Here is a 12,338-nt window from a genome sequence, read left to right on the forward strand (position 1 = left end):
CTGGAACCAGAGCAGTGGGTGGGGTGGGTGTGAAGCACTGGGTGGACTCCGCCATCACCCAGTAACCAACCAGCACTGTACTATTTCCACACTTCGGCAACCGGTACAGCTGTACCAGTGCCTGCAAGCAGATAGCACTCCTGATTAAGAACCATCCTGAAAGAGAGAATGAGATGATGCTTTTAAAGCCCTTACTGACTGTAATGCCCAGCACCTGGTAAATACTCCATACACAATGGCTGTTGTAATAGTGCTGCATTCCTGATTTCACTTTTATTCTTATTAATAAGCAAAAAAGCACACAGCCTAGGGGTTCCACCAGGAGAGTATGGAAGTAGGGTTGTGCCCATCACACTTTTTTTTTTTTTACAGAAAGAGGTTTATTATCCCTTAATTTCACTGTCCCTTTCCCCCAAATCTGCCCATCAGGTATTGCCTAGCTCAGCAGCCCTCTGGTGTTTGGTGTGGAGATGGGGACAAAGAAGAAGAAATAGCAAGGACTTGAACCTGGGAAATGCTGCTTCATGTCAGCACTGTCCTTCCAAACAACATTCATGGAAATACATTTCCCTACACAATGAGGACAGGGTCCAGGAGTTGGGAAACTCCAATAAGGGTGCCACGTACACATCAGAAAAGTAGACACAGTGCTACAGCTGATCTTCTAACCTTCTCATTTTATCCATGAGAAAACTTAAGCTCCAAGAGAGTAAGTACCTTCCTCAACTTGGTAAGTTACTTTTTTTTTGGTAAATGCATTTTCTTGTGTGTCGTTCCTTTTACTTTATAAACACAGATACCTACTTCCAGGTATCAAGAATGTGTTAAGAAACACGGCTGAAAAGCACAAAAAAGGATCAGCAAGGGTCTGTCATCACACACAGCACACAGAATGATTAGTGTTCAAGTGAGTTCTGGAGGGGAACAGGCAGCCTAGGGACCCCCTCTAGCTACGACAGGCCCAGGCCCTCCTGGTAGAGGAAGCCAATGCCTGTTACTCAAGTTCATCCGTCTCACCCATCATGGGGAGTGGGGGGTTTCCATTACAAGCCCAATGTGGCTCATCCCCTTCTTCTTCCCAGGAAAAGGAGCCTTGTGAAGATGCCCACAGAGTCATGAACACTGCAGCCTCAGTTTTCTCCCTACAAGCACCATCATTTCCAACAGAACGCTGTGCTCTTGCTAGTGGCTGACATTTAGTGTGTGTTTATTACGTGCCAGGCGTTGTGCTGAGCAGTTTATATGGATTACTTCATCCTATCCTGTTAGGAAGATATTCTTATTATGTGCATTTGCAGATGGGGAAACTGAGGCTCTGGATGGATGGATAAGTGGTGGGTAAAGCTGAGGTTCAAACCCATTCTTAACCATAAAATTGCCTTTATGAATGATGGTCTAAAACAAGGTAAATTCAAACTTCTTCAAATCTAGGGATCAATAAATGATAAATGTAAAATAATGATATCTAACACTTATAACAAGCTTATGAAATAGGTGCTATCGTTACCTCTGGTTTATAGAAATGCCTAAAGTACTTCAGGCTCTTTTGATAAAACCACATCCAGAAGAAGGAGAAACACACATAGATACAAGCACAAGACATAAGCAAACACACGTGCGTTTAGACTTGGATGAAGAAATATACTCATAGGCAGAAGCATATTGTCTTCGTCAGCTTGGGCTGCTATAGCAAAATACCACAGACTGGAGGGCTTAAACAACAGACATTTATTTCTCACGGTTCTGGAGGCTGGGAGTCCCAGATCAAGGTACTGGCAGATGCGGTTCTTTGTGAGGGCTCTTTCCTGGCTGGCAGATGGCTGGCTTCTTCCTGTGTGCTCACAAGGCCTTTCCTCGATACCTGCAGGAGGAGAGAGACAGCTCCAGAGTCTCTTCTTACAAGGGCACTAATCCCATCACAAGGGTTCTGCCCTTATGCACTAATCTAAACCCAAATACTCTGAGCGTTACCTCAGTAACCAGAGGGGGGAAAAATTCCCATTATAAACAGGTATTTGTTTTGCAGACAAAAGAGTGTTTTCCGTGGAACCCCTTACTAAGACACAATTCCATGAGAGAGGTATCATTAATCCCATATTACAGATAAAGAAACCGAGAATCAGAAAGTTAAGTAATTTACTCAATTGTTTTAAACGCTTGCCAAGTTCGGGGGACCCCCTTCTATGGAATAGGCATACTTTGATTCCCTCTCTCTCTCCTAAAGTTTTTTTTTTTTTTTTTTTTGCGGTACGCGGGCCTCTCACTGTTGTGGCCTCTCCCGTTGCGGAGCACAGGCTCCGGACGCGCAGGCTGAGCGGCCATGGCTCACGGGCACAGCTGCTCCGCCGCATGTGGGATCTTCCCAGACCGGGGCACGAACCCGTGTCCCCTGCATCGGCAGGCGGACTCCCAACCACCGCGCCACCAGGGAAGCCCCTAAACTTTTTATTATGGAAAAATTCAAATTACACATAAATTGGGAGAAAGTAGAAGGCGGCTCCACGTACCCATCACCCAGCTACAACAGTCACCAACTCATGCTATCTCTTGTTTCAACTATGATTGTTTTTAACACTCAACGAGATGGAAGTTTCTGCACAATGATAAGTAGCAACCAGACAAATGGGTAGTGTATTTTGCCTTTTATTTTCTATCTCAAAAAATTTGTTCAACAACATCTAGGCAATATCTCTATAACCCTCCAGCCCCTTGCTGCGAGATGAATTTTTCAAATGTCTAAGCACTGGGAATTCCCTGCCATCCAGTGGTTAGGACTCTGTGCTTCCATTGCAGGGTGCATGGGTTCAATCTCTGGTTGGGGAACTAAGGTCCAACATGCCTTGCGGTGTGCCTAAAAAAAAAAAAAGTCTAAGCACTTCAGGGATTCTTCTTACTTGTTCTTAGGGACAGATACAGAAATGCTGCTTGTGACCCACAGCCAAGCTCTGTGGGGAGGGCAAGGTGCCAGGTTCAAAAAGGGGAAGGACTCAATTCCCTTTGATGACCTCTCTTGGGGCAGTAAAGATGGGCCATGTGACAGCCAGTCATAATTCTAAATGAGTATTTCAAGCACTTTGGGGGGACACTTTCTTATTTATTCTTTAACACAAACGTTAAACAGTAAGAAAGTAATTTTTAGACATAATTTGGTATAGGAATTTGGTGAATATTATCCAATCTCTTTTCTTACTACAATACGTATAATTTATCTTCTGAAAAAGATGTATTACTGTGATTTAATACCAACATACAGCAGTCACAATTTGTTCATCCTATTTGTTCTTCACAAGAAGGAAAAAATCATTAGCTGTATTTAATTTATAAGCCTATAAAGGAGCATTTGTCCAAAGGTCTTCCAGACCATGAGCTTCTCTCAGCAAGCAAATGACACAGACACAATTGGAAGCCAAGGCCCATCTGTTTCATCTGTGTATCATTCAGCTTTGCATAGTAACAAATGGCCCCTGTAGAGGAGGAAAAACTTTTCTCCTACCCTCTTATTTCTGTCTCTGTGGCATATGAATTAAACTGACAAAAAATAGATTAATAGGAGAAAAAAATAGTTTACTTATATGTGTAACACAAGGGATTGCTTAGAATTTGGGGCTTATATACCATATTAATAGCTGAAATAGAGGGGATGAAATGCACGTATGGGAAAGCAAATGACTTTTTGGAAAGATGAAGAGTTTTCAGGAGAACAAACAGGAGATAAAATATTGGTGACAATGTTTGTCTATACAAGTATGAGTGGTCTTTCCATCTCCTGCAGGGCCATAAAATTCCCCTGGGAAAGGAATTTGGGGAAGGGTTTTTGTTTGTTTGTTTGTTTTTGATAAATTTATTTATCTTTATTTTAGTTTTGGATGTGTTGGGTCTTCATTAATGCACATGGGCTTTCTCTAGTTGCAGCGAGCAGGGGCTAGTCTTCGTTGTGGTGCGCAGGCTTCTCATTGCGGTGTCTTCTCTTGTTGTGGAGCACAGGCTCTAGGTGCGCAGGCTTCAGTAGTTGTGGCATGCAGGCTCAGTAGTTGTAGCTCACGGGCTCTAGAGTGCAGGCTCAGTAGTTGTGGCACGTGGGCTTAGTTGCTCCATGGCATGTGGGATCTTCCTGGACCAGGGCTCGAAACTGTGTCCCTTGCATTGGCAGGAGGGTTCTTAACCACTGTGCCACCAGGGAATCCCCGAGAGCTTCCATTTGAAATAGGCGTTTGTGACTATTGCTCACAGTCCATTGGCCAAAGCAAGCCCTACAGCCAAGTTCGATGATTAAAAAAAAAAAAAATTTGTTCATGTGCACAAACGTATAAGTACAAAGGATGCTCAATGAACTGGAGAGCCAAATGTATGTCCAACACGGTGAGAACTGTAAAATAAGCCATAGCACTGGAATACTATGCAACAATTCAAAGATATATATACACATAAAGATATATATATACATTAAAAGGTATATATATGTGTATATTACATAGGTATGTATGTATATATCTGTATGTATACATATATGTGTGCATAGATATATGTACGTATGTATATATACACACACATACATATACATATACACATTTAAAGATCATCCAAACCTTTTTAAGCACAAAAGGCAAGTCACAACATATAATCAAAACGCCTAACATAATACCATGGAAACTACATATAGCTGTAAAAAAAGTCTTGGCAGGATGCTCATTAAATTGTCACAGTTCTTACAGCCGCAGCAAAATTTGTTGGGATCAGTGGTGACAGTAGCAGTGTAGGACTTTGCTTTTTTTTTTTTTTGTGGTACGCAGGCCTCTCACTGTCGTGGCCTCTCCCGTTGCAGAGCACAGGCTCCAGACGCGCAGGCCCAGCGGCCATGGCTCACGGGCCCAGCCGCTCCGCGGCATGTGTGATCTTCCCGCACCGGGGCACGAACCCGTGTCCCCTGCATCGGCAGGCGGACTCTCAACCACTGCGCCACCAGGGAAGCCCACGTGTATTTATTTTCAAAGATAGCATGACGTGACACCATAGAGCTTTTGTGGCTACCTAGTCTCTTTTGAAGAACTGTTAGAAAAACTAGATGATTGGCAAGAAAATCTATAGAAGGGAGGGAGGCAGGAAGATCCACATTTTCAGCAAAGATGGATGGGTGCACTCGAGCCTCAATTAGCACTTGTTCCCAAATATTTCAGTATATTTCAAATATTACTTTTTACTCTAAACACTTTTGGGTTGTTTGAATCCTTTATGAATAGAATATATTCCTGTATTGTTTAGCATAATTAAACAAATTAAAATGCCTACAATTAAAATAAAATAATACCAATTTATTTTATAATATTCATAAAATTCAGAGAAGTAAAAAAGATCATAAAAGTCACCACTAGGGTCGTTTGAAAATGACTCTAAAGGCAAACTCATTTGAAAGATTGGTCATATACAGGATTCTCTTGCTCTGCTAAGCTTCATTCTGAAAATCAGCTACCCATAAGATATGTCATGAAACCCACCTCCAGATAGCTTTAATCAGTTGACTTAATTTTGCTGGCAGCTAATAAAGTCCCATCTCAAAACACTTCTAGTAACCACAGCTGATTGCAAAAGTACCGAGGGAACATTGTGATAGAAAGCTGAACTGAGAGATGTCTAACGCACGAGAAATTTCTCGACTGGTATTTAGAAGAGAGTTTGACTAAAACTGATGACTGTACAGCCTGATTCAACCAATCACGTGCGGCATTCCTGCCAAGTTTATTACCTGCTTAAATCAAATCAATAATCTTGGTTATATAAAGCACGGTTCAGTGGTTTCAATTTTCTTTTGTCATCAGAAGGACTGAATAGGAGCTGGAGTAACTAATGGAAATTCCTTTCATTCTTCATCAAGCTGAGTTAGAGGTTTCCTGAAGCCAGATTTTCTACCAACTGTGTAAATTGTTAAAAGCCTCGCACCCAGAAAGCTATTCACTGCCATTTTCTTCCTTGATGCACTTTTCCTTAGACCTACACTGTTCTCTTCTTTGTTAGCACTGTTACATTATTCATTTTAAAAGTCCCATTCATTTTATAAGTGTCCTGGGGCTAGGATGCTTCTCCAATCCATTTTTGTTTGGATGGCTATCCCATTACCGCATTTAGGCCTCATAATGCCAAGAAATCATCATGGATGGCACCAGGTAACAAATCCAATACTATGTGCTAGGTACTTCTGTGATCTTTAGAAAACACCCAGCACTGTCCGCATGACGGAAAGGAAACCCAGCGAGGCTGGGTAACTTATCCAGCTCATGGCAGTCAATGCCTGATGGATCTCCAACTTCAAAGTAATTTTGCCCCAGCACCACCTGGATTCTGGTTCAGGGCAGCACGATGCCTGGTATGCAGTGACAAAGGATGGAGCCTGGCTCTGAATCCAGGCACCCGAGGCAGTTTTCAGTCTCTTTACACCATTGACTGAAAACAGCTTTATTAAGGTATAATTTACACACCATAAAATTCACTAATTTTTAGTGTATGACTCAATGATCTTTAAAACTTTTACAGAGTTGTGCAGACATCACCACAATCCAATCTGAGAACACATCCATCAAAAAAAGCCCCCCAGCCCATTTATAGTCACTCTCTGGTTCCCCGCCCCCATTACCAGCCCCAGGCAACCACGAATCTGCCTTCGGTCTCTATAGATTTGCCTTTCCTGGACATCTCATGTAAATAGATTCTCACAATACGTGGTCATCGTTTTTGTCTTTCTGACCTCACAACGTTCAGATCATCATTTTGACGTGGCAATGTATTCCGCTGACTGCTGTCTCTTTCTGCCACGTAGTCACATCTTGCCTTGTTGAGACTTAAGCTCCCTGGGGGTAGGTAGGCACAATTTCATAGCCCCTGTAGTACACTCTCTCAGTGTCCTGTCTCTTTCTCCTTGTTCAAACCATTTCAGCGCATGCCAGCCCAAGTTCAAACTGCTGGAAACTTCCTGTTTCCTTTTTAAGTGGAGGGCTGTTGGGCTATCTTTATGGCAGGGGCAAGGAATTAACTTCCCCTGGGAGCAGCCCTAACCAATGGCTGACTGGACACAGTGTATAGATACCCCAAGTCTCTCACTTCTCAGGAGCCCTTGGAGGTGTGTGTTCTGTACTGACTCTCAAAGAGTTTCCCTAGAGAGACCAAGTTCTCCTTGTCCACAGTAGCTCCTGGCTTGATTGCTGACCCCATACTGGCTGCCTTGCCTTCTGAGTCTCCCTCCCCTACTCCCCTTCTACCTAGTGTTTTCTTTTCCCTCAAAATAAACTACTTGCACTGGGATCTTTGTCTCAGTGTCTGATTCTGAGGGAACCCAAATTCAGACACTTCCCGCCATATGCTCAATACATGTTGAGACCAGGGTAGATGTCTGTTCCACCCCAAGCTTCCTATTTCGCTACTTTCATCAATTCATCCCTGTTACATAATAGCCAACTGGTATAGGGTGGCTATAATAAAAAACAGATAATAACAAGTGTTGACAAGGATGTGGAGAAATTGGAGCCCATGTATACCTGTGGGAATATAAAATGATGCAGCCACTGTGGAAAACAGTCCGACAGTTCCTGAAAAGATTCAACATAGAATTACCATATGACCCAACAATTCCAATCCTAGGTGCAAACCCCGGAAAATGAAAACATATATCCACACAAAAACTTGTACATGCATGTTCATAGCAGCATTATTCATAATAGTAAGAAAGTGAAAACAATCCAAATATCCATCAACTGATAAATGGACAAATGAAACGTATTATATCCATACAATGGAATATTAGCTTTTAAAAAAAATGAAGTACTGATTCATGGAAGTACAAATGGATGAACCTTGAAAGAGTATAGTAAGTGAAAGAAGCTAGACAGAAAAAGCCATATATTTATGGTTCCATTTATATGAAATATGCAGAATGGGAAAATCTACAGAGACAGAGAGTAGCTTAATGGTGGCCTAGGGTAGAGGGAGTGCAGATAGAGGGTTTGGGAAATGCCAACTAAAGGGTATTGTGTTTCTTTGCAGGGTGATGAGAATGTTCTAAAATTGATTGTGGTGATGGTTGCACAACTGTGTAACTATAGCAAATTCACATTGAATTGTATACTTGAAATCTCCCAGGTCACCCTCCACTTAGGTTCAAAAACATGCCTTTGTATCTTGGCCCTCAGATTTCTGGCATCAAGATAAGATGGCAAATAAGTACATGTAAAGATTTTCACACCATTAGTTGTTATTGAAATACAGATTAAACCATGATGTGATATTACTACACACCTATTCAAATGTCTAAATTTAAAAGACTGACCATACCAAGTGCTGACAAGGATGTGGAGGAACTACAGCACTCATGCACTGCTAGTGGGAATGTAATATGGTATAGCAAGTTTGGAAGCACTTTGGGAATTTCTCAAAAAGTTAAACGGACACCAGTCATATTATCTAGCCATTCCACGCACAGCTATTTACCCAAGAGAAAAGGAAATATATGTCTATACAAAGATTTGTACGTGAATGTTCATAGCACCTTTGTAAGAGCCCCAAACAGGAAATAGCATTTTATGTACTGCATGTCTGTATACCCACAAAATTCATATGTTGAAACCCCAATCCCAATGGGATAATGTTAAGAGGTGAGGCCTTTGGGAAGTTATTAGGTTTAGATGAAGGCACAAGCATGGAGCCCCCATCATGGGATTAGTGCCCCTATAAGAAGAGAAAGAGAATAGAGCTTCCTCTCTCTGCCCTGTGAGGAGAGAGGGAGCTCTCTCCAGAAGAAAGGAGCTCTCACCAAATTCAGGCCATGTTGGCACCCTGACCTCAGACTCCCAGACTCCAAAACCATGAGAAATAAAGGGCTTGTTGTTTAAGCCACCCAGTCTATGGTATTTTGTTACAGCATCTGGAACTGACTAAGACACAGCCCAATGGATAACAAATGGGTTAACAAGTCTTGGTACATCCATACAGTGGAATGCTACCCGGGAATAAAAAGGAATGAACTACTGATACCCACAACAACATGGATGAATCTCAGAAGAATTATGCTGAATGGAAGAAGCTAGACAAAGAAAAAGTACAACGATATGATTCCACTTATATAAAACTAGAAAATGCAAACTAATCTATAGTGACAACTGATCAGTCGTTGTCTAGGGAGGGGGGTTAGGACGAGAGGCAGAGATTACAAAGGGGCATCATGAGAAGACCTTGGGTGTGATGGAGATGGTCACCATCTTGACTGCAGTGATGGTTTCAGGGACACACACACACACACACACACAAACTTAAACTGTACACTTCAAATATGTGCAGTTTATTGTATGCCGATTATATCTCAGTTTAAAAAAAGACATCTCCAAGCTCTGGGTAGTTACTATAAAATGTGCTAATCATAATCCTAGGTTTCCATATTCCATTTTTCAGGATGAATTTAACTATATTGTTAAAAAAAAAAGAAAACCAACCTTTTTAAAAAAATTTCTCTGTTTTTTCTCTTTTTGATTTTTAGATTACTATAAGCACAGATTTCCTATGGTTTGCTATACTTAAATAACAAAACAGGGTATAGAAGAGAATATGAGTGAGCTAAAAACCATGCAAGGAAATACAAAGGTCATCTAATCTGAGGAACTATTCAGTTCATAAAAGTTTATTTTAACATTCCACCAAATGGTCGTTTCAACTGTGCTTAAATTTTAAAAGATGAGGAACTCACCTTTTCCTAAGACAGTCTATTCCATTTGGACAGTTTTATATTAAAATGTTATCTACATATTGAGCTGAAATCTGTCTCTTTTTTTTTGCTGCACCGGCATGCCATGCAGGATCTTAGTTCCCCAACCAGGGATGGAACCCGTGCCAGAAAGCCAACCTTCGATACCTACATTTTTTAATCTTCAACTTCCCACCTGGCTCTTGGGTCTGCTAGCCCCTCTGACTTTGGCATCTGTTGCAGCCACAGGTAGGAGAGTCCCTTTCCTAATCTGAGCCCCAGAAGAGCTCCACCAGCTGGGCTACTGCTCAGTCTCCTGCAAAGAGCTTCCAGGCTAGAAAGGGAGCAGACTGGTGGTTACAACACAAGTAACAAATACAATGATAGAGCTCTGGGGAGCAAAGCCTAGGCCCTGACTCACCCTACAGGCCTGGAGGAAGGCTCTGAAGAGGAAGTGTTGTCAGAACTGAAGAGTAGGAACTGGTGAGGGAGGAGGCTGGAGAGCTACATGGGGTACAACATAGCCAGAGGAGAGAGGAAGCCCAGCGGGTTTGGGGGAGCTCAGGCAGTGGTTTAGAATGGTTGACAGAAAAGAAAGAGATGGGATGGGGGGTGACGATGGGGAGAAGGAAGCTGTGGCAGGAAGAGAGGAGGCTGGAGAGCTGAACACCCTGGATCTGAGGGGTACCGGGGACGCACTGAAGATCTTTATTTTGGGGAGAGCTATGATCAGAGTTTCAGCTTAGAAGCCAACTTTGATGTAGGCAAATGTTAGGATGGTATAAATAATTCCAGCTTAACCTACCTGGTCTTACATCTCTGTATCCTTCATCACTGCTTGTATTAGTGTTCTGTTGCTGGGTAACAAATTACCATATACATCATGGCTTCAAACAACACACACACTTACTAGCTCACAGTTTCTGAGTCCAGGCTGGCTTAGCTGGGTCCTTTGCTTAGGGTCTCACGAGGCTACGCTGAAGGTGTCTGCCGGGCTGTGTTTCCACATAAAGCCTCCACTGCAGGAGAATCCACTTCCAACTCATTCAGGTTGTTGGCAGAATTCATTTCCTTACAGGTGTAGGACTGATGTCCCTGGCTTTTGCTGGCTGTCAACTCAGGTCCTAGAGGTTACTTGCAGTTCCCTGCCCCATGGACTTCCTCAGCAGGGCTTCTCCCTTCATCAAACCATCAAGGACAACCTCTGTAGTTCATGCCGGCAAGGTAACACCTTATGTGTGTGTGTGTATATATATATATATATATATATATATCTGTATATACAGTGATATAATTGTACAATGTATATCGTAAAGTAATCATGGGAGTGATGCCCTACCCCTTTTACCATATAACATAACCTAATCAAGTGTGGTATTGGTTAGAAGCAAGTCAAAGACCCTGCCCACCATTCATCAAGTGAAAGGGATTACACATGGCTTGAGCTTGGGGGATGCCCTGGAATCTGTCTGCTGCACTGCCCAGATGTAAGGACTTTCAGCCTCAGGGTCCTTGTCCAGCACGCGGGGAGAGACGTATATATCTTCATAGTTCTTTGCTGCCACTTCCAGACCTTGCTCCTCCACCCTCCAATAAGAATATTGCTCCTTCAAACTCCATCGTTTGTCTCTCTCCATCTTTTTTTTTTTTTTTAAATATTTATTTATTTATTTGGCTGTGCCGGGTCTTAGTTGTGGCATGCAGGATCTTCGTTGCGGTCTGCGGGATCTTTAGTTGCTTTAGAAACTCTTCTGTGTCATATTATCACACCCTAGGTGATGTCAGGGCTTCAGAAAAAAATACATAAACATTGGAGACTTTTGCCAGACAGGACAGGGGTGTGGTCTAATACATGTCACTGAGGACAGTAAACTTTGTTTACTTAGAGTCAAATCCTTAACATTTTCTACTCATTAAAGGACAAGGGAAAAATAGTAAGTATAAGATCCCTAACTTGGGAGCTGGTGACCCACATTTACCATGGTAGACACTAAATGTATATATTACTTCATATACTTTTTCTAATTATTTTTAAATTTCTAAAACTATCTTGAAAATTTTCAAAAATATAGCAAAGTTGAAAGAATTTTACAGTGAACACCTATATACCTATCACCTAGCTTCTACTACTAAGATTTTATTATATTTTATCAATATCTATCCTTTTATTGTTTCCTCCACCCATCTACAACCTATTCTATTTTTTGGGGGGGACAAAGTAAATTTCAAACATCAGTACACTTTCCCTTAAGTATTTAATTAAGCAGAGTTCAATATCTGCTTAGTTTTTTTATTTTAGTGTAAAATTTACTTTCAATGAAATGCAACTCTTAAGTGTACATACACTGTTTTGAAGATGCACATTTAGGGGTGGGATAGGGAGGGTGGGAGGGAGACGCAAGAGGGAGGAGATATGGGGATATATGTATACATATAGCTGATTCACTTTGTTATAAAGCAGAAACTAACACACCATTGTAAAGCAATTATACTCCAATAAGGATGTTAAAAAAAAAAAAGAAAATGCACATTTACCTGTGAGAGCCTAGACTCTTAAGCACCAGCGGGGCAAAGTTTAAGGTGCTACTTGCCTGATTTGCTTTTATTTAGGCTAGGTGGC

Source organism: Delphinapterus leucas, chromosome 18 (genome assembly GCF_059928025.1).
Source record: "Delphinapterus leucas isolate spDelLeu-1000000601 "Yukka" chromosome 18, BTC_Dleu_Yukka2, whole genome shotgun sequence".
In the NCBI taxonomy this organism is placed as follows: domain Eukaryota; kingdom Metazoa; phylum Chordata; class Mammalia; order Artiodactyla; family Monodontidae; genus Delphinapterus; species Delphinapterus leucas.